Genomic DNA, 19,960 nt, shown 5'->3' with positions numbered 1-19,960 from the left:
ATTTGTACTTTTTGCAGTCCATCGCAGTCCTTCTCCAGGATTTTCTTCTGTGAAAACAGAACAGAAGTATCTATTTAGCAAATTTGCTTTTTCTTCATCATTATCCACATAGCGGTTCGCAGTATCTTTTAGTCTCACAATTCCCTTTTTAGTCATTCTCCTTTCACTAATATACCTGAAGAAAATTTTGCCACCCCTCCTTACATTTCTAGCCATTTGTTCTTCCGTTTGCGCTTTCACCAGACGTCTCTCTCTTGGCTTCTTTCAGTTTCATCCGGTATTCCTCCTCGTGTCCCTTTTCATGAGTTTTTTTGTATTTCTGGAATGCCAACTCTTTAGCCTTTTTTTTCTCAGCCACTTGCTTGGAGAACCATATCGGTTTCCTTTTTCTCTTGCTTTTATTTACTTTCCTTACATAAAGGTTCGTGGCCCTATTTATAGCTTCTTTCAGTCTGGACCACTGTCCTTCCACTTCTTGTATTTCCTCCCATCCCATCAGCTCCTTCCTCAGGTATTCCCCCATTTTACTAAAGTCAGCATGTTTGAAATCCAGGACTTTGAGTTTTGAGTGGCCACCCTCCTCTTCAGCCGTCAAATCAAACCAAACCGTTTGATGGTCACTGCTGCCCAGGTGGGCACCCACTCGGACATTTGACACATTATCCCCATTTGTGAGTACCAGATCTAGCGTCGTTCCCTCCCTCGTGGGTTCTGACACCATTTGTCTGAGCAAAGCACTTTGAAAAGCATCCACGATCTCTCTACTTCTTTCCGATTTCGCAGACGGAACCATCCAATCTACATCCAGCAGATTGAAATCTCCCAACAACAGCACCTCTCTTTTCTTCCCCAACTTTTGAATATCAGCGATCAGATCTTTACCTAGGTCCTCCAATTGTGTCGGAGGTCTGTAGACAACACCCACATGGACAGAGGTTTTATCCTTTCTTTTTAAGGTGATCCATATCTCTTCTTCCTTTCCCCAGTTCCCTGTCATTTCAGTCGCTGTGATATCATTTCTCACATACAGAGCTACTCCTCCACCTTTACGCCCCTCTCTATCCTTCCTAAAAAGATTATAGCCTGGTATGTTTGCATCCCATTCATGGGAACCATTTAGCCACGTCTCCGTGATTGCAACAATGTCTAAGTCTGCCTCCAACATCAGGGCTTGAAGGTCATGAACTTTATTGCTTAGACTGTGAGCATTTGTGGTCATCACTTTCCATCTACATTTCCAAGTATGTGTTTTGGTTTTAGTGATTTGGGGGTGTCTTTTCTCTTTGGGTACCTTCATATCTTTTTGTTCCACCTTCTTTGCTTTTTCTTTCTCTTCCGCCTCAGTTTTATTTTCAGGAGCATCACAGTGCTGTAGTGGAGCAAAGGAATTCTGTAGGGGCAAAACTTGTGAGGGCGGATGCTTCTGTGTCACATAACGAAGCCTGCCTGAGCCTACTGTGAACCATCTATTCTTAGGTGGTATTATCCTTTGAGGCAGTGGTGAGAATTTGGTATGATTCTGTGCAGTATGATTTTGTGCAGTCCTAGAAGTTGCTTTAAGTGCATTCAATTCCTGCTTTACTTTGCTGAGCTCCTGTTTTAAACTAGCAAGCTGAAGACAGATAGGACAAGCTTTAAGTCTCCAGAAGCTTGGTCTTGAAACTAGAGCACCACAATTATTACAGAGAATAAAAGTCATCTTGATTTGTTGAAATGAACAGGTGTACTATGATGGGGTTGTAATTAGGGTGGGGTTAATTTATGATATGTAGTATATTTGGTAAAGCTATATAGGAAGTGTCAGTCTTGGGGTGGGTGGGCTTAAGCTTAAGACCTATGGAATGTGTTTGCTGTAACCTATCTCTAGAACAGCACTGAAATGCCCAGAGCCACAAGTGTAAGGTGGGGGGAATCAGAAAATAATCTTATCTGAGAAGATCCGTCCAGCTTCTGTTCTGTGTAGAGACAAAAACCACCTGGAGAGAAAAGCTCCACCTGTGCTATGCAATTACCTTACAACAAAAGCAGATGGGGGAGGGGAGGAGTTTCACACAGAATGGAAGCAGAGGGGAAAAAATACAAGAGAAACTACTACCGATTTTAAAGCACTTGTTAAATCCAGTTCCTAGATTACCAACTATCAAATACAAATAGCCAATAAGCAGTTTTAAAATCAGTTACATAGAGTACAGATATCAATTAGAAATAGCCACTAAGCAGTTAGTTAGGAAACACAGATTATGAGATCACAAGTTTAGCAGAGCAGTAAAAAATATAATGTCATAATGTCTAGAAGTTTGTATAGAGAGTGACCAGACACAAGGGTTTGGCCAAACTTTCAAACATCCATGATCAATTTCTATTTTGCACTGTAGTAACACAAATGTATATGGTAATTAAGCCTCCAGTCGCTGCTAAAAATGAATACACTGTTCACAAATAGCAGTTAAGCCACCTGACCCTTTACTGCTCTCCCCTTTCTTGCATTTATTCATGCTCTACACAAGGCATGACCATTCATCATGGATTTAACAGCACAGCGTGTTCTAAAATGCCCTTGAGAATGTGTTAAACTAAGATCACTTGCCTGGAGTCCAACAACGAGCCTCAGGACCTGCAATTCCTCGTTTTTTGCTTTGTTTTTATTTCCAACCCACACTCTGATCAGTTTCCAATGAATATTTTCATTCCCTATTCTGCATCTGCCTTCATTTCTGTGCAACCTTTCTGGATAACTTTATACTGTATTTCTCCAGAAAATATGATGCATCTGAGAAATTGGTTCACTCTAATTTTCCAGTATACTCCTGCAGGCAGATGCCTATCCCTGTCAACCCTAAACCATGTTTTTGCCAAATTTCAACCATGTGGATGTAAAAAAAACAACAAACAACAAAAAACCTTCAGGATCATGGGATTAAAATAGCTTTTACATTTAGCTTCACTGTATCATGGAAACCAATGAGGAAAGCTAGTTCTCAATCCTTTTGATGAACATTTTCACAGAAGTTTTAGAATCAGAAAATGATACAAATTAAAGGGACATCAAAAGGTCATCTCTAGTTTAGCAACCCTGTAAAAGGCAGAATCCATAGGATTTAAACTGTTCATATATACCCTCAATCTATAACATGGTGTCTAAAGTTAGATGCCAATTTGCATAAGTTATAGAATACTAGCACTTACATGCATTATTGCTACAGTTTTGCATGAAAGTGCTAGCTGAATGCACAGCAGCGTTCTACAGTATAGACGCTTAACTCACCTCCGGATTCTATATATAGCGCTTTAAGTTGTGCACGTAAATTTGGGCAACTTAATTGAATGTCAGTTAGCACAGATAACTGGCATTCTAACAACCAATTAATGCAAACTTGATTTAATTAGCAGTTACATGTGAGTCCAAAAAAGGGACTTGGAAGTAGAAGGGTCATAGGCAGATTGGCGGCATTCCTAGAATTTACAGGCATAGGTATAGAATAAGTGGGATACGTGCCTAATTTAGGCGCAAGAATTTGGAGTACAGGAGTAGCCTAGTGGTTACTGCAGTGGGCTTTGATCCTGGGGAACTGAGTTTGATTCCCACTGCAGCTCCTTGTGACTCTGGGCAAGTCACTTCACTTTCCATTGCCCCAGGTACAAAATAAGTACCAAACCACTTTGATTGTAACCACAGAAAGGTGGTATATCAAGTCCCATCCCCCTTTCCCTTTGCACCACATTTCATTTGGTGCAAATGGCCACACCTAAAGTTAGGCTTGATTCCCAGTTGTAAGTGCTATTCTATAAACCATGCCTAAGCACAGTTTATAAAATAGCGGACTTATTTTTTTTAGGCATCATATATAGAATGTAGTCCTTAATGCGGGATACAAATATCATCTAATATAATAAAACGCACCGTGAACGTTCTAATGAGGACAACGTTCTGTGAAGCCCTGAAGCCCTGAAGCCATCTGACGTCACTGAAGCTGTAGGGTTCGTGGATTCGTGGTGTGAAGCCTTCAAGCCAGCCAGCCGTCTCTGCCCCGCCCTCGCGAAAAAAACAAACAAATCGGGAAGCGAAACGTCAGGGAAGGAGGCGGCGCTCCCGACGTCTAGCCTTCCCTTCGCTGTGTTCCGCCTTCAAAACAAGGCGGAACACAGCGAAGGGAAAGCTAGACGTCGGGAGCGCCGCCTCCTTCCCTGACGCTTCGCTGCACGAACCGCCACGGAGGAAAAGTAAAAAAGAATAAAAAAAAAAAAAAAAAAGGGATGCATGGATGCGAAGGGGTGGGGGGGCATGGATGCGAGGCATGGATGCGAAGGGGGGGGGGAAGAAGAGGGCGGGCCAGGCTGGGACATGGGAGAGAGAGTAGCATGGATGCGAGGGGGGGGTCATGGAAGGGCGAGAGGGGACTTGCTGGAAAAGGATGAATGGAGGCGGCAGGGGACAGAGGAGCATGGATGGGTATGGATTAGGAGGACAGGTCACAGGGAGAGAGGGGAATTACTGGAAATGGATGAATGGAGGGGGCAGGGGACAGAGGAGCATGGATGGGCATGGATTGGGAGGGCAGGACTCAGGGAGAGAGGGAAATTGCTGGATAGGGAAAAATGGAGGGGCCAGGTGACAGATGAGCATGGATGGGCATGGATTGGAAGGGCAGGACTCAGGGAGAGGGGAATTGCTGGATAGGGATGAATGGAGGGGACAGATGGGCATGGATGGATATGGATTGCAGAGCAGGCCTCAGGCAGAGAGGGGAAATGCTGGATAGGGAAAAATGGAGGGGCCAGGTGACAGAGGAGCATGGATGGGCATGGATTGGAAGGGCAGGACTCAGGGAGAGGGGTATTGCTGCATAGGGATGAATGGAGGGGACAGATGGGCATGGATGGATATGGATTGCAGAGCAGGCCTCAGGCAGAGAGGGGAAATGCTGGATAGGGAAAAATGGAGGGGCCAGGTGACAGATGAGCATGGATGGGCATGGATTGGAAGGGCAGGAGTCAGGGAGAGGGGAATTGCTGGATAGGGATGAATGGAGGGGACAGATGGGCATGGATGGATATGGATTGCAGAGCAGGCCTCAGGCAGAGAGGGGAAATGCTGGATAGGGAAAAATGGAGGGGCCAGGTGACAGAGGAGCATGGATGGGCATGGATTGGAAGGGCAGGACTCAGGGAGAGGGGAATTGCTGCATAGGGATGAATGGAGGGGACAGATGGGCATGGATGGATATGGATTGCAGGGCAGGCCTCAGGCAGAGAGGGGAAATGCTGGATAGGGATGAATGGAGGGGGCAGGTGACAGACAAACATGGATGGCCATGGATTGGGAGGGCAGGGCTCAGGGACAGAGGGGAATTGCTGGAAAAGGATGAATGGAGGGGGCAGGGGACAGATGGCCATGGATTGGGAGGGCACGGCTCACACTCTCTCATATACAATGTCTTTCTGACTCTCACTCTCACACACTCTGTCTCACACTGTATCACATTCACTCTCTATGTGCCACACAGTCACTCACACACTCGCTTGGTGTCATACACTCACTCTCACAGAGAATCTGTGTCTCACACACACTCTCTCTCTTGCCCACACACACACACTCTCTCTCACACTGTGTCTCACATACACACTTGCACACACTCTCATTCTCACACACACTCTCTCACAAACACACTCACACCCAGACTCACTCTCTCTCTCACACACTCACACTTTCACTCTGACTCTCAAACAGTCACTCTCACATACACTCTCCCAAACATACACACTCCAAGGAAAACCTTGCTAGCGCCCGTTTCATTTGTGTCAGAAACGGGCCTTTTTTACTAGTAATAAATAAATAAATAAAATCTGAGTGCCCAGATGCAGTGTGCTAAGCAATAATTCTATAACAGCATCTTGGCGCCTAACTTTTGGCGACCTTTATAGAATTTCCCCCATAAACCCTAACTCTATAGAAGTCACCATAAATTGCACATGCAAATTTGGGCATGTGCCCAATTTGCATGTGCAATTGAATAATTAGCTGATTAGCACCAATTGGCTTAGCAAGCAATTATTGACATTAGCTAGATTTAATTTGCATTTATGCGCCTAAAATTTACACATGATGTGAAAAAGAGGGCGTGCAAATGGGTTGATCAAGGGTGTAATGGAGGCATTCCTAAAATTAGTGCTTGCTGTTATAGAATAATGGGGATATGTGCCTAACTTAGGTGCATACATTTGCACCATGTTTCAGTTGATGCAAATGGCTGCGCCTAAAGTTAGGCACGATTTTCGGGTGTAAGCGCTATTCTATAAACTGCACCTATGGATGGTTTATATAATCGCTCTTCTTTGGCACCGATTTTTTTTGGTGCCATAAATAGAATCTATCCCATAATGTTTATGTACTGTTGTTAAAATTCACCACCAAAGATTCCAGCACTTATCTAGTTAAACATGTTCCACTGTTTATCCTTACAGTGTGAATGTTTCTCCTTATGTCAAGGAATAAAGTTTAACAAAAACTTTTACAATAACTTTTTATTGAATTTTTTAAAAATCAAATTATTACAGTAACAATAGCGATCAAATAAGAGATTGGCATAACAAGAACAGTACAAAACTTTTATAACTTAGGCAATGCATGAAACGAGATTAGTGGAGTTACTTACAGTAAGGTGATACCTAATATAAAAGTATTAAAGTCAAAACACAAAACCTTGAAAGATATCTTTAAAATGACAAAACCTACATTTAAAACCCCAAATGGAGCAATCTGATCTCTTACATAATCAGCATTGTTCTTATACACACAAAATGGGAAAAAGCTTCAGTGCAGCAGTCCCAGCTGGTTTGAGTAACAGAAAAAAGTGCTTAAACATCAAATAAATATCAAGCCAGATCATTAAAAGATAACAAGTTAGACCACATTTTAATGTGCCTTGGTTTCTAATTTAGTCTTGCCAAGATATCAGAGTCACTCCTTTCAGTTAACAGTTATCAAAGGTGTATAAAATGTAGGATTACATGTGTTTATTTTGACAAAAACAGGGGCTGAACTAGCTCAAATTTGAGAGCAATGGCACCAACTTTCAAGTCATAAACCCATATCTCTACTACAGATGCATCTACATACTTATTGACTATTGAGAAACTGACTTGTGAAATTGTTGAACAGTTCTGTTCAGGGGTGCCACAGGGATCCAAACTGTCTCCTATTTTATTTATCTATCTCATGCCTCTGGCTGAGCTGCTTCAGTCAACAGACACAAAATTCTACATCTAGGCTGATGATGTGCAACTACTCATATCTACAGAACCAGATCTACCCACAGCTCTGAGTAATCTGACTGCCTGCCTAACCGTAACTCAGGAATGGGCGAACAACAACAAACTTTGCCAGAACCCAAATAAAAAAAAAAAAAAGAGATTCTCTGGATATCAAACACAAGTGGATAAATACCCAACTTCAAAATACCTTTTGGGAAGTATGAACTCCCCCTAAAATCACAGGTCTTGGGATACTGCTAGACTCATCACTCACTCCAACTCCACAAATTCAAACTTTCAAAAATTGTCTATCAGTTACGTAATCTCTATATATATATCTTCAGTTTTATTTTGTTTGATTTCTGTTGATAACCTATATATATCTTGAAAAGATGAGTCTAACTACAGTGGTCCATGCCATGATAACATCACGACTAGACTACTGTAATGCCCTGTACACTGGCTAAACCAAAAAGAGTTCGTATCAGCTCCAACTAATTCATAATGCTGCAGCATGACTGATAGAAGGCTGCAAGTGGTGTGACCACATCAAACCCTTCCTGCGAAAGCTACACTGGCTACCAGCAGGGGCGTAGCTACGGGTGGGCCTGGGCCCACCCAATCAAAAACTCAGGCCCACCCAGTCAGCGCTCGGAAAATCGGGCACTTAAAAAAAAAATCAGTGAAGCCGTTTGACAGGCAGCGCTTCGCATCTGCCCTGCGTGCATTGCAAAAGAAGGAAATCGTCTTCGGGCCTTCCCTCACTGTGTCCCACCCGCCGAGGGCAGGACACAGTGAGAGAAGGCCTGAAGATGATTTCCTTCTTTTGCAATGCACGCAGGGCAGACGCGAAGCGCTGCCTGTCAAACGGCTCCACTGATTTTTTATTAAAGACAGTCGCTTGCTCCCCCAAATAGATTTTCTACAAAAAAGGCGCCTACGTGCACATGTACTGTGCGGCAGCACCATTTCCCTTGGCAGTTGCACGTGGCACCTATGAGCATGCACTGCACCGCTGCCCGCCACGCTTTAACAGAATGCCTCGGATCAGATTGTCATCGTCGGCGTCGCGATTCACTTGCCTGCCACTGTGAGCGGCCGCCGCACACCACACGCTCCAGGTGGCTGTCTCCCATGACAGGCCCAGTCAGCCAGGTCTGTGGTGCAGGCTGACCTCACTGTTGCCTTGCAGCCCAGCTGTTCGACAACGACGGCGGTGGCGGCGCTGGCTTGGCCTGTTGGCTGCATGAGGCCTCTTCTTCTTAAGGTAGGGACCGCGACCAGGCGACCATCGACACAGTTCCCGCGGCGGGTGCTGATTGTGTGTGTGTGGTGTGAGCTGCTACTGGGTGGGGGATGATGGATCCTGGAATTGGACGGGTCGGGTCAAGTCCACCTCCCTGGCACTTGCAGAAGCTGCTCACCCGACCCATCCCCGACACAGCACAGACAGGGCAGCCAGGAAGTTGGAGAAAACAGAAGAGGAGGTGTTCCTTCCAAAGATTTTGTTTTCTTTTTACTTATTTGACAGCTTTTTAATTTATTTAAAAGTTTCCTGTATCTAGGTTGAAGTAAATATCATGAAATAAAAACTGAACATCAGTAAAACAGCTTAAAAGTGATCATAGCTGGTAGAAACAGCAGTTATAATTCTCTGTATTTTATGCTCATTTTTCTATGCTGTTCTAAACAATACACATTGCAAAATTTCTGTGAGAATGTTCCTTGATCTTAACTGTTTCTGTAATCTGCCTTTGGGATTGGAAAGCCTGGTGTTATAAAGATGGAATATACTGAAATTCAATGGAAGTAAAATTAAACTCTCCTTTCATTGGGGCATATGGAATCACATCTGCATCTGGTGTCTGCTTTGGTGGCCCTTTACTAGGTGAGAAGAGGAGGGGAAGGGAAAAGGGAATGGAAAAGAGAAGAGGAGGGGAAGAGGAAAGAAATGAGGTGGAAAGGGAGAACTGGAAGAAAAAGGGCATGATAGAAGGGGAAGGAGAAAGGGTGGTAGGGGAAAGGAGAGAGAAGGGAAGGTGAGGAGGGAAAAGAAGAAGAAGGGGGAAGGATGGAAAGGGTAAAAAGAAGAAAAAAGGGGAGAGAGAAATGAGGACAGGAAAGTGGAAAGGGTCAAAAAAGGAAATGGAAGAGAAGGGAAAGAGGGGAAAGGAAAGAAAGAAAGAAAAGGAGGGAAAAAAGAAAAATGGTGAAAGATGAAAGGGAAGATCTGGTTTCGTTTTACAATAGGTGAATTGATGTTCTAGTGCTCACTGTAGTGTTTAAGATACTTTCCTTTTCCTTGTGTGACTCGTCGAAATAACTGCTTATGGTATGGTAGAATTGCTGTATAGGTCCTGAGTGTTTTGTATTCTCGGTATGGTGGTTTTAAGGTTTGCAACATAGGTTCCGAATATGTATGTGGTTTATGTTGCTGTAGGACAGCTGTTGGGCAGACTGTTTATTAAAAATGATTTAGGATCCCCCAAAAAACTACTCACACCTATATATACATAGTGCCCACCCATATTAGCTCTGGGCCCACCCAAAATGTCAGGTCTGGCTACGCCACTGGCTACCAGTACTTTACAGGGCAAAATTTAAAACTCTCTGCTTGATTTTCAAGATCCTCAGACAAAATGGGCCAGAGTGCTTACAGAATAAGTTAGCCCTTTACACACCTTTGAGACTAGATTCTAAAGTCCTCTCATGGATCATCACTATCTATAGTATAGATTCTATACCCTCATTAAAAAAAAAATTGTATGATGTGATACCCGCCAGCGAGCCTTCTCAGGAGTAGCCCCCATGCTCTGGAATTTACTCCCAGAGGGGCTATGTGTAACTCGAGACTACCTCTACTTCAGGAGGCAGGTGAAAGCCTTGCTCTTCTCCCAAGCCTCTAATACATAAGTGACTGACTATGAGGCATATTTTCAAAGCACTTTGGGAGGCTAAGTTCCATAGGTTTCTATGGAACTTTGGGAGGCTAAGTGCTTTGAAAATGAGCCTCTATATATGCATTCTGCACCTGGCCTAGCTTGCTACACCCATTAACTTAGATCAGCTCCTTATCTCTTGCTTAACAATACAAAGAACTTGCCTTGAGTTTAGCCAACCATCAAATTATCCTAAATGACTCTGTACCACACATCTTGTTCCCATCATATATCTACTCTTGGTCCCTCAGCTATATGGTAAGCCATATTGTAGAAAATCTTTAGCATCATATCTATGTTAGTTGAATGTTCTAATGCATGCTTATTAGGTGGATCATTAGTATTATACAAACGTATTATATTTCTGATATTTGAATTCCAGTGCGGTTAAATGTGTATATTTTTGATACTGTTTCACAGTAGTTCTATTATTAGGTTTCAATTTACTGTTTTCAACTTTTACCTCATTTATGGTATTTATGTTTATTCCTGGTTATTTTACTATTGTTATGCTCTTAACAAAAGTGTAAGTTTTATGTTAAACTTTACCTGTATACACCGCCTTGGGTGAATCTCTTCATAAAGGCAGTTAATAAATTCCAATCAATCAATAAATAAATAAATAAGAAAATATCTGTTTTCCCACTGTTCCTAGATAAGTAGCTAGCCTCATAGGGAAAGATGTTTTCTTGTTAAACAAAGGTGTTAAAGCATGGGACTACTACTACTCATCATTTCTATAGCGCTACAAGGCATACGCAGCGCTGTACACCATGCACAAAAGATAGTCCCTGCTCAAGAGCTTACAATTTAGATAAGACAGGTAAACAGACAGAACAATTAAGGGTAAGGGAATATAGAGGTGAGGATAAAGGACAGGGCAAGTGAGTTAGGAATCAAAAGCAGTGGTAAAGAGGTGGGTTTTGAGTTTGGACTTGAAAACGGCTACTGACAGGGCTAGACGTATAGGCTCGGGAAGTCTATTCCAGGCGTGAGGTGCAGCGAGATAAAAAGGAACGGAGTCTTGAATTAGCAGTAGAGGAGAAAGGGACAGATCAGAGAGATTTATCTACAGAACGGAGTACTCGAGGGGGGAAATAGGGAGAGACAAGAGTGGAGAGGTACTGGGGACAACTTCCTCCTCTCAGTACAGTGATTCACTTCACCATCAGCAAAATCTAATTATACACAGCTCCACCTTTTAGCTAAGCTATCCCAACATTCTGTAAGAGATGTCCTCTCCCAAGTGGAGGAGTGGCCTAGTGGTTAGGGTGGTGGACTTTGGTCCTGGGGAACTGAGTTCGATTCCCGGCACAGGCAGCTCCTTGTGACTCTGGGCAAGTCACTTAACCCTCCATTGCCCGCCGCATTGAGCCTGCCATGAGTGGGAAAGCGCGGGGTACAAATGTAACAAAAAATAAAAATAAAATAAAAATAAAAATAAGTGAAGGAAACAAGCAACAGGAATCCCGTGGAAGATAAAGACAGTAAGAGGCATATTTTCAAAGCACTTAGCCTTCCAAAGTTCCATAGGTTTCTATGGAACTTTGGAAGGCTAAGTGCTTTGAAAATATGCCTTTGTGTCTGAACAGGATCTAGGAAAAATATTGATCTGATGCAATTTAAAACTGTATTTTAATTAAAATGACCTCTCATTTGCTTCAGACAGGCATTAGTGATCAGATCATTGAACTGTATATTTTAAGTAAGCTCTTTAACCCCCTGTCCTCTTTCCTTCTTCTCCTTAATAAACTTGCTTCATAAACATTCTGATAGGTTTTTTGCCATTTGTTTTTGAATATCAAGTTTGATATCTACACATATACCTCCATATTCTATAACAGATTGCCTAAAGTTAGATGCCAATTACACATGTAAGTTATAGAATACTAACAGTTATGTGTGCGACTATTACAGTTATAAGTTCTAGCTGGGTACTAATCAGCACTCTATGTCTTTAATGCGCAACACGGTTAGCATGTATAAATGCAAGGGGGCATGCACAGGGCGAGATACATGAGCAGGTCCCACACGTAACTTAAAGAATACAGTAAGTTATGCACTAAGGTGCCAGATTTAGGTGCGTGCATTTACGCCTATTGACTTGGTATAAATGCCAACTTATGATAGTATTCTATAACAGAATCTGGGCACCCAGATACCATTACAGAATTAGCACTTAGCACGCTGCATCTTGGTGCCTAACTTTAGGCAACCTTTATAGAACTACCCCCATAATATTCTTAGGTCCAGAAAGTGAAGGAATAGAAATAAGACTGGACTTAGTTCACACCTTTTCAGTAGTTGTTCAAGGTGAGTTACATAAAGTACAGTTGGTTTCCTGTCCCCAGAAGTCTTACAATCTAAGTTTGTACCTGAGGCAATGGAGGATTAAGTGACTTGCCCAGTATCACAAGGAGCAGCAGTGGGATTTATTTATTTGTAACCACTCGCCTCCACCTACCTTCCTCTCCTCTTTCCTCTACACATTAATTGATTTACTTGCTTTATTTTTTGTTTATTAGATTGTAAGCTCTTTGAGCAGGGACTGTCTTTCTTCTATGTTTGTGCAGCACTGCGTACGCTCTGTAGCGCTATAAAAATGCTAAATAGTAGTAGTAATTTGCCACGATTTGGGTTTCTTGTGACCTGGCTTGGCCACTGTTTGGAAAACAGAATACTGGGCTAGATGGACCATTGGTCTGACCCAGTATGGCTACTCTTATGTTCTTATGTATGTTATGTATTATTTGAACTCACTGCTTTAACCGTTAGGCTATTCCTCTACCGCTAAGTTGTGTTTGTTTGCACCCCACTGGAGTATGGGCTAAAAGGAGATTCAACATTTGCCTCAAACTGTGTATAACTAGTACCAGAACTGGCAGCCCAGACTGAAGAGACTCCCTGATAGCAGGAGAAAAAACTGCAAAAGCTGAATGGGTGGATCAACAGGCTAAGATGGTTAGGGCTCTTCAGCTTGGAGAAAAGGCGGCTGAGGGGTGATATGATAGAAGTCTACAAGATAATGAGCAGAGTACAGCGGACAGATGTGAAGCGTTTGTTTACACTTTCTAAAAATAATAGAACCAGGGAACACAAGATGAAGCTAGAATATGGTAGATTTAAAACAAATAGTTGGACTCTGGAACTCGTTACCGGAGAATGTAGTGACAGCAGCTGGTCTTACGGAGTTTAAGGGGATTTGGACAGATTCCTGAAGGAAAAGTCCATTGAACATTATTAAAAATATATATATTTTTTTTTTTTGGGGGGGGGGGGGGGGGTTGCCGGGTTCTTGAAGCCTGGATTGACCGCTGTCAGAGACAGGATGCTGGGCTTGATGGCCCCTTGGTCTTTTCCCACTATGGCGGTGCTTATGTGCTTCTGTGGTGTGTGAATGGGTAAAAAGCAGCTGTGACCAGCTTGCGCCATACAAGATGGAGATGATGAGGTTAGGCTGAGGAAAAGTGTGTGGAAGGGACAGCAAACACATTCTACTACTACTCATAATTTCTATAGCGCTACTAGACGTACGCAGCGCTGTACACTTGAACATGAAGAGAAAGTCCCTGCTCCAGTGAATGTCACCAGGTGTCTGCTTGTGCAGTGTTTTCTAAGTCAGTCCTGGAGTACTCCTTTGCCAGACAGGTTTTTAGGATATTCACAATGAATATGCAAGAAGTCGATTTGTATACATTGCCTCCATTATATGCAGATCTCTTGCATGCATATTCATTGTGGATATCCTACACCAGGACAATCTTGAGAAACACTGAGCTAGTTTTGGATGCCGTATCATGCTAAGGATGTAAAAAGAATTGAAGCGGTGCAAAGAAAAGCTACAAAAAAGGTATGGGATTTGCGGTACAAGATGTATGAGGAGAAACTTGCTGACCTGAACATGTATACCCTGGAGGAAAGGAGAAACAGGGGTGATATGATACAGATCGTTCAAATATTTGAAAGGTATTAATCCGCAAACGAACCTTTTCCGGAGATGGGAAGGTGGTAGAACTACAGGACATGAAATGAGATTGAAGGGGGGCAGACTCAAGAAAAATGTCAGGAAGTATTTTTTCACGGAGAGAGTGGTGGATGCTTGGAATGCTGTCTCGTGGGAGGTGGTGGAGATGAAAACGGTAACGGAATTAAAAAATGCGTGGGATAAACATAAAGGAATCCTGTTCAGAAGGAATAGATCCTCAGAAGCTTAGAGAAGATTGGGTGGCAGAGCCGGTGGGGGGAGGCGGGGCTAGTGCTGGGCAGACTTCTACGGTCTATGCCCTGAAAATGGCAGATACAAATTAAAGTCAGGTATACACATAAAGTAGCACATATGAGTTTATCTTGTTGGGCAAACTGGATGGACTGTACAGGTCTTTCTCTGCCGTCATCTACTATGTGTATAAACATATATGCACACTAGCAGTCACTTGCTGAAGACTGCCTATAAACTCATCTCATGCCCATTCTAAATGCAACACTCCTCACTCATCTTCCACAATCCAACTGTCATTTCTCTCTGACTCATGGTTCATCACCCAGCACTCTTCCCCGTTTCATCCTCATACCCCTGAATTTCCCATCTCCTCTGCCTGTCTTGATTGGGTCACTCCCTGGTTCAGCCCTCCATCCAGATGCAGCCCCATGGCTTTGCAAAGACACACACTGGACAGCTTAAAGCACCCCTTCACAGCCAGTACAGCCTCCACAATCCCTAACAATCTCAATCAAGCAACTTGTGTGCATTTATGTATGGGTAATTGATCTTGGAAATGGTAGAAAAGAGGTTCTATGAATACAGACACAAATATACATGTATATATTCAATAACCCATAAAAACGTTTACAGAACTCACTCATGGTTCTGAGATTTTTGTTGTAACTCACCTTGAACCCAGTAAGTAGTAAGGCATTTCAACCTATGTGTATTTGTGTTTCACTTATTTTTGCTCAATAATAAATGCTTGGGATGGAAGAACAAAAGAAAACTATAATCAGATTGAAGACATGGATTTACTGTCAATTTTAACATTATGCAACATAATGGAAGGCAACACCAAGAAAAAAATTGCTTAGCCAGCCTTTTGTTATTTCAGCATTCACTTTTCCCTCTCACTGCCATCACACTGTTCTCTTGTATTCTATTTGTTTTATGCCCCAGAAACAAGTATTTTGCACCACATTCATTGTTGGTTTAACTGACAATGAGTGTGACTGTTGAGCAGATTGGATGGGTCATTCAGGTCTTTACCTGCTGTCATCTACTATGTTTTCTTTCCAAGCCCTTTCAAAAGCTTTTTTTTTCTAATCTAGTCATTACAGTCTCTTGTACTCATGCCAGGTGTCATGCATGCCTCTCCACTATCACAAATATATAGCCAGTAACCCTCAGAACAATCACACACAAAATATATATATCCTAATATCAACTCCAAAAAGCTCAAGCTAACAATGTTAATCCTCATGTACTCTACCATACTTATGGTGGGACATGGAGATAGGAAAGCCAGGGGATAAGAACAAGATGTCACAACAGCTAGAGTACGGCACTTATTACAGCTCTTAACAGGACCCAAGGCAAATTCACCTTCAATGCAATGCGCTGAAGAACGAACTGCCCAAGTTACTGCCAAGCCTATTGTTTGCTGGGTAGAACTCTTCGCAACACACACACACAGTTTCAGCACCTCCTCCCTACACTGCTAAAAAAAGCAGGAAGGCAGCCCTTCTATACGAGTCTGAAATGCTACAGCGACCCTGAGGCAAAATGACAACTGGGTGCCCCACCCACCTGGGCATACTATCGGGCACTTTGGCAGCCCACAATTGGCATCCTCCAAAGTTTCTGGCACATGTCCAACCATTCGACCGTACCACGTACAGCGAAACCTCGCTCAGAGAAAGGGTGCCAGCGAGTCCCGAGACGTGGAATCGACAACTTTAAGGCTTCTTTCTTAGGTTTGTTCACACGCCCCTCAACTTTCTCCCCCCCCCCCCCGACAGAAAAAGTTGAGAGCAGCCTTACCTCGTGCGGGAGCGGGGAACAGCCGCTGCCTCCCAAAGAGCCAACTGGTGCTATCTCCCGCGGAGCAGTGACAAGAGCAGTCGCCGCACAAGTTGCGGACTCGCACGTCCTTGTTTGTCTCCGCGGGACTGGCAGCGAGAGTAGCTGACAGGTACCGGAAATGACGCTCCCAGCACGGTGGCGGCTCCCACACACACCTCCCATTCGCCGCTCGTGATTGGCTGCTTTTATTTCCCTCGCCTTTCCGCATAAGCCGCGGCTGCACGGCACCTCCTTGGCAACCCTGAGGAGGAGATCGGGGAGAAAGGGGAAGGGCGAGGAGGAGCAAGAAGGGTTTATAAACCTCCTTGACTGGGAGGCTTGACGCGTGAAAGCCGGTGGCGCTTGCTCCACCTTCGAGAGGCTGGAGGTGGGACCTGTAGCAAGAGAACGTGATAGTCACCACCCTAAAGAACGCGAGAGGGGGGGCTGGGCTGAAGGGATTCTTTCTGGACGGCCAATGGCGCGGCGACCCGAGAGACAGCGGTTAATAAAAGAGGAGGGGAGGGTGAGGGAGAGCAGAGCGGAGAGGGGTGGCGGAGGGAGGTGAAATCACGTTATTAAACTTATTATGCGTTGTAGGTTGCAGAGGACGTCCGGCCAGGGCCACCACAGATCAGCTAAGGACAGTGGCTCTCTAGTCCAGCAAGGGTTGGTGAGGAGGGTCTTGTGCTTACATTCCTAGTCCTAAAAAGTCGTTTTAAAAGACGTGTGCCTTCTGGGTGGGTAAAAATAGAAATACCTGTTAGGGTAAGAGGATGCCTAGCTTCCTGCTAGGATACCTGTACCTTTATAACATCCTATTTTTGTATTGCCACAGTAGAGGAGTGTGGTAGCCGTGTTAGTCCACTCTTAAGGTTATCAATAGAAATCAAACAAAATAAAACATGGAAAAGAAAATAAGATGATACCTTTTTATTGGACATAACTTAATACATTTCTTGATTAGCTTTCGAAGGTTGCCCTTCTTCCTCAGATCGGAAATAAGCAAATGTGCTAGCTGACAGTATATATAAGCAGTGGCGTACCTAGGGTAGTTGACACCCGGGGCCGGTCATTTGTTAACACCCCCCCCCCCCCCCCCCCCAAATCCAGTACTAGGCATACCGAGAATACAAAACATCAGGACCTATAGAGCGATTCTACCATACCATAAGTAGTAATTTCTACGAGTCACACAAGGAAAAGGAAAGCATCTTAAACACTACAGTGAGCACTAGAACATCAATTCACCTATTGTAAAGCGAAACCAGACAGAATAATACAGATCGTCGATCCTGCACAGTCAATGCCAACTGAAAGCCATGTCTTTTTCACAAACACAGATACACCCTAATCCACTATAGAATAAGTAGTAATATTTAAACTTTCTATTTAGACAAAAATTAAACTGAACCCCCAAGATGCCAGACTCTGCATACAATGCAACACCACAGAAACAGAAAACGTCCCCTAGTACTGTGCAAAATATAAAGACAGCAGATGTAAATTTGAAAAAACTAACAAATACCAATCACCACTTTACAAATTAACAAATAGAAATAAACAAATAATATCATTTTATTGGACTAATATATTTAGCTTTCAGAGACCAAAATCTCCTTCCTCAGGTCAATACAGTATAGTGCTGTTACATTATCCTATCCTGACCTGAGGAAGGGGGTTTTGTTCTCTGAAAGTTAAGTCAAAATGTATTAAAATTAGTCCAATAAAAAGATGACCTTATTTACATGTTCTACTTATAAACATTTATTAACACAGCTACAATACTATATCCTAAAGCAAAATAATTAAAATATATATTTACAGTTTGTTGTCTCTGGTTTCTGCTTTCCTCATCTTCTTTTCACTGTCTTCCTTCCATCCAGCATGTCTTCGCTCACTCTCTGCCATCCACTGTCTGCCCTCTCTAATGTCCCTTCCATCCAGTGTCTGCCCTCTCTCTCTGCCCCTTCCATCCACTGTCTGCCCTCTCTTCCTTCCATCCACATCTGCCCTCTATTTCTGCTCCTTCCATCCACCATCTGCCCCAGTCTGCCATGTCTCTCTCCCTTCCATCCACATCTGCCCTCTATCTCTGCCCCTTCCATCCACCATTTACCCCAGTCTGCCCTCTTTCTCTCTCCCCCTTCCACCCACCATCTGCCCTTTCTCTCTGCCCCTTCAATCCATCTGCCCTCCCTCTCCCATCCATCCAAGGTCTGCCCTCCCTCACGCTCCCCCACTTCCATCCGGCGTCTGTCCCCTCTCTCTCTGCCCCCTCTTTTCACCCCCCTTATTCCACCTGCCCCTAGTTCCAGCCCCAGCCCACATCTCCCACCTGCCCCCCTTTTCAGCCCCACTATCCCACCAGTCCCCAGCCCTTTTCTCCCATCAGTCCCGAGCTTCAGCCCCAGCCAGTTCTCCCTGTCCCCTTTAAAGCCCCCAGTTTCAGCCCCCAGTTCCAGTACTAGCCCCCTTATCCCAAATACCCTCCTTTTCAGCCCCCAGTTCCAGCCCCCTTCATCCACCACATGCCTTGCATCCCCCCCTTTCAGCCCCAGACCCTTCTCCCACCTGCCCCAGGCATAGACCCATTTTCCCTCCTGCCCCCTTGTCAGACCCCCAGACCCCTTCTCCCATCTGAGCACTCCCCTCCCCAATCCCCTTCTCCCCTATGACCACCCCCACCCTCCCCAATCCCCTTCTTCCCTCTGAGCACCCTCACCCTCCCCAATCCCCTTCTCCCCTCTGAGCTCCCCAATCCCCTTCTCCCCTATGAGCACCCCCACCCTCCCCAATCCCCTTCTCCCCTATGACCACCCTCCCCAATCCCCTTCTCCCCTATGAGCACCCCCACCCTCCCCAATCCCCTTCTCCCCTATGACCACCCTCCCCAATCCCCTTCTCCCCTCTGAGCTCCCCCACCCTCCCCAATCCCCTTCTTCCCTCTGAGCACCCTCACCAATCCCCTTCTCCCCTTTGAGCCCCCCCCCCTCTGTCGAGAGGCCTGAGCCCTCTTCACCCTAAAGCCACCACCCTGCTTTTTTTTTTTTAATCCGTGCAGCGATGCAGGCAGCGCCTCGCGTCTGCCCTGCATGAACTGAAAAGAGGAAATCGCTTTGCTGACGTCGGCCCTTCCCTCGCTTGTTGTCCCGCCCTCTTTTGAGGTAACTTTCTATTTCCTCGAAGGCGGGACAACAAGCGAGGGAAGGGCCGACGTCAGCAAAGTGATTTCCTCTTTTCAGTTCATGCAGGGCAGACGCGAGGCGCTGCCTGCATCGGCGATCGCTGCATGGATTGAAAAAAAAAAAGCTGTCGGCTCTCGCGGAGCACCCCCCACCCGCTGGTGCATGATAGTGTGAAAGCAAAAGACATTAAAGAACATTCCTGGATATCTTAAAGAAAGTAGAGTTACACGTGTTGTTCTTTATGATATATTTTGTCGAAGAGAAGTTTTCAGGAGTTTGCGGAAATTGGTCATTTCGTAGACCGATTTCAGGTTTCGTGGCAGTGAGTTCCAGAGCTGTGTGCTTGTATAGGAAAAGTTTGATGCATGCATTGATTTGTATTTCAAGTCTTTACATTTGGGAGGATGAAGATTGAGGAATGTGCGGGAGGATTTTTTTGCATTTCTGGGTGGTAGTTCTATTAGGTCCGACATGTAGGCTGGGGCGTCACCATGGATGATTTTATGGACCAAGGTACAGAGTTTCAACGTGAT

The 19,960-nt window shown here is 44.3% G+C and overlaps 1 protein-coding gene across 5 annotated transcripts in view; it reads right to left on the bottom strand.

Moving 5' to 3' along the window:
* Positions 1-16,501, bottom strand: part of PPARA (peroxisome proliferator activated receptor alpha) — a 652,237-nt gene extending 635,736 nt beyond the window's left edge. For 4 of the 5 annotated variants that reach the window (XM_030213762.1, XM_030213761.1, XM_030213757.1 and 1 more), the window contains exon 1: positions 16,219-16,501. The gene's annotated coding sequence lies outside the window, so the exon portion shown is untranslated. The remainder of the gene's footprint in view (positions 1-16,218) is intronic. The other variant, XM_030213764.1, reaches the window with a different exon arrangement.
* Positions 16,502-19,960: the final 3,459 nt, after the last annotated feature.

Source organism: Microcaecilia unicolor, chromosome 9, assembly GCF_901765095.1.
Source record: "Microcaecilia unicolor chromosome 9, aMicUni1.1, whole genome shotgun sequence".
NCBI lineage: Eukaryota > Metazoa > Chordata > Amphibia > Gymnophiona > Siphonopidae > Microcaecilia > Microcaecilia unicolor.
This window is presented reverse-complemented; position numbering and strand designations above follow the sequence as displayed.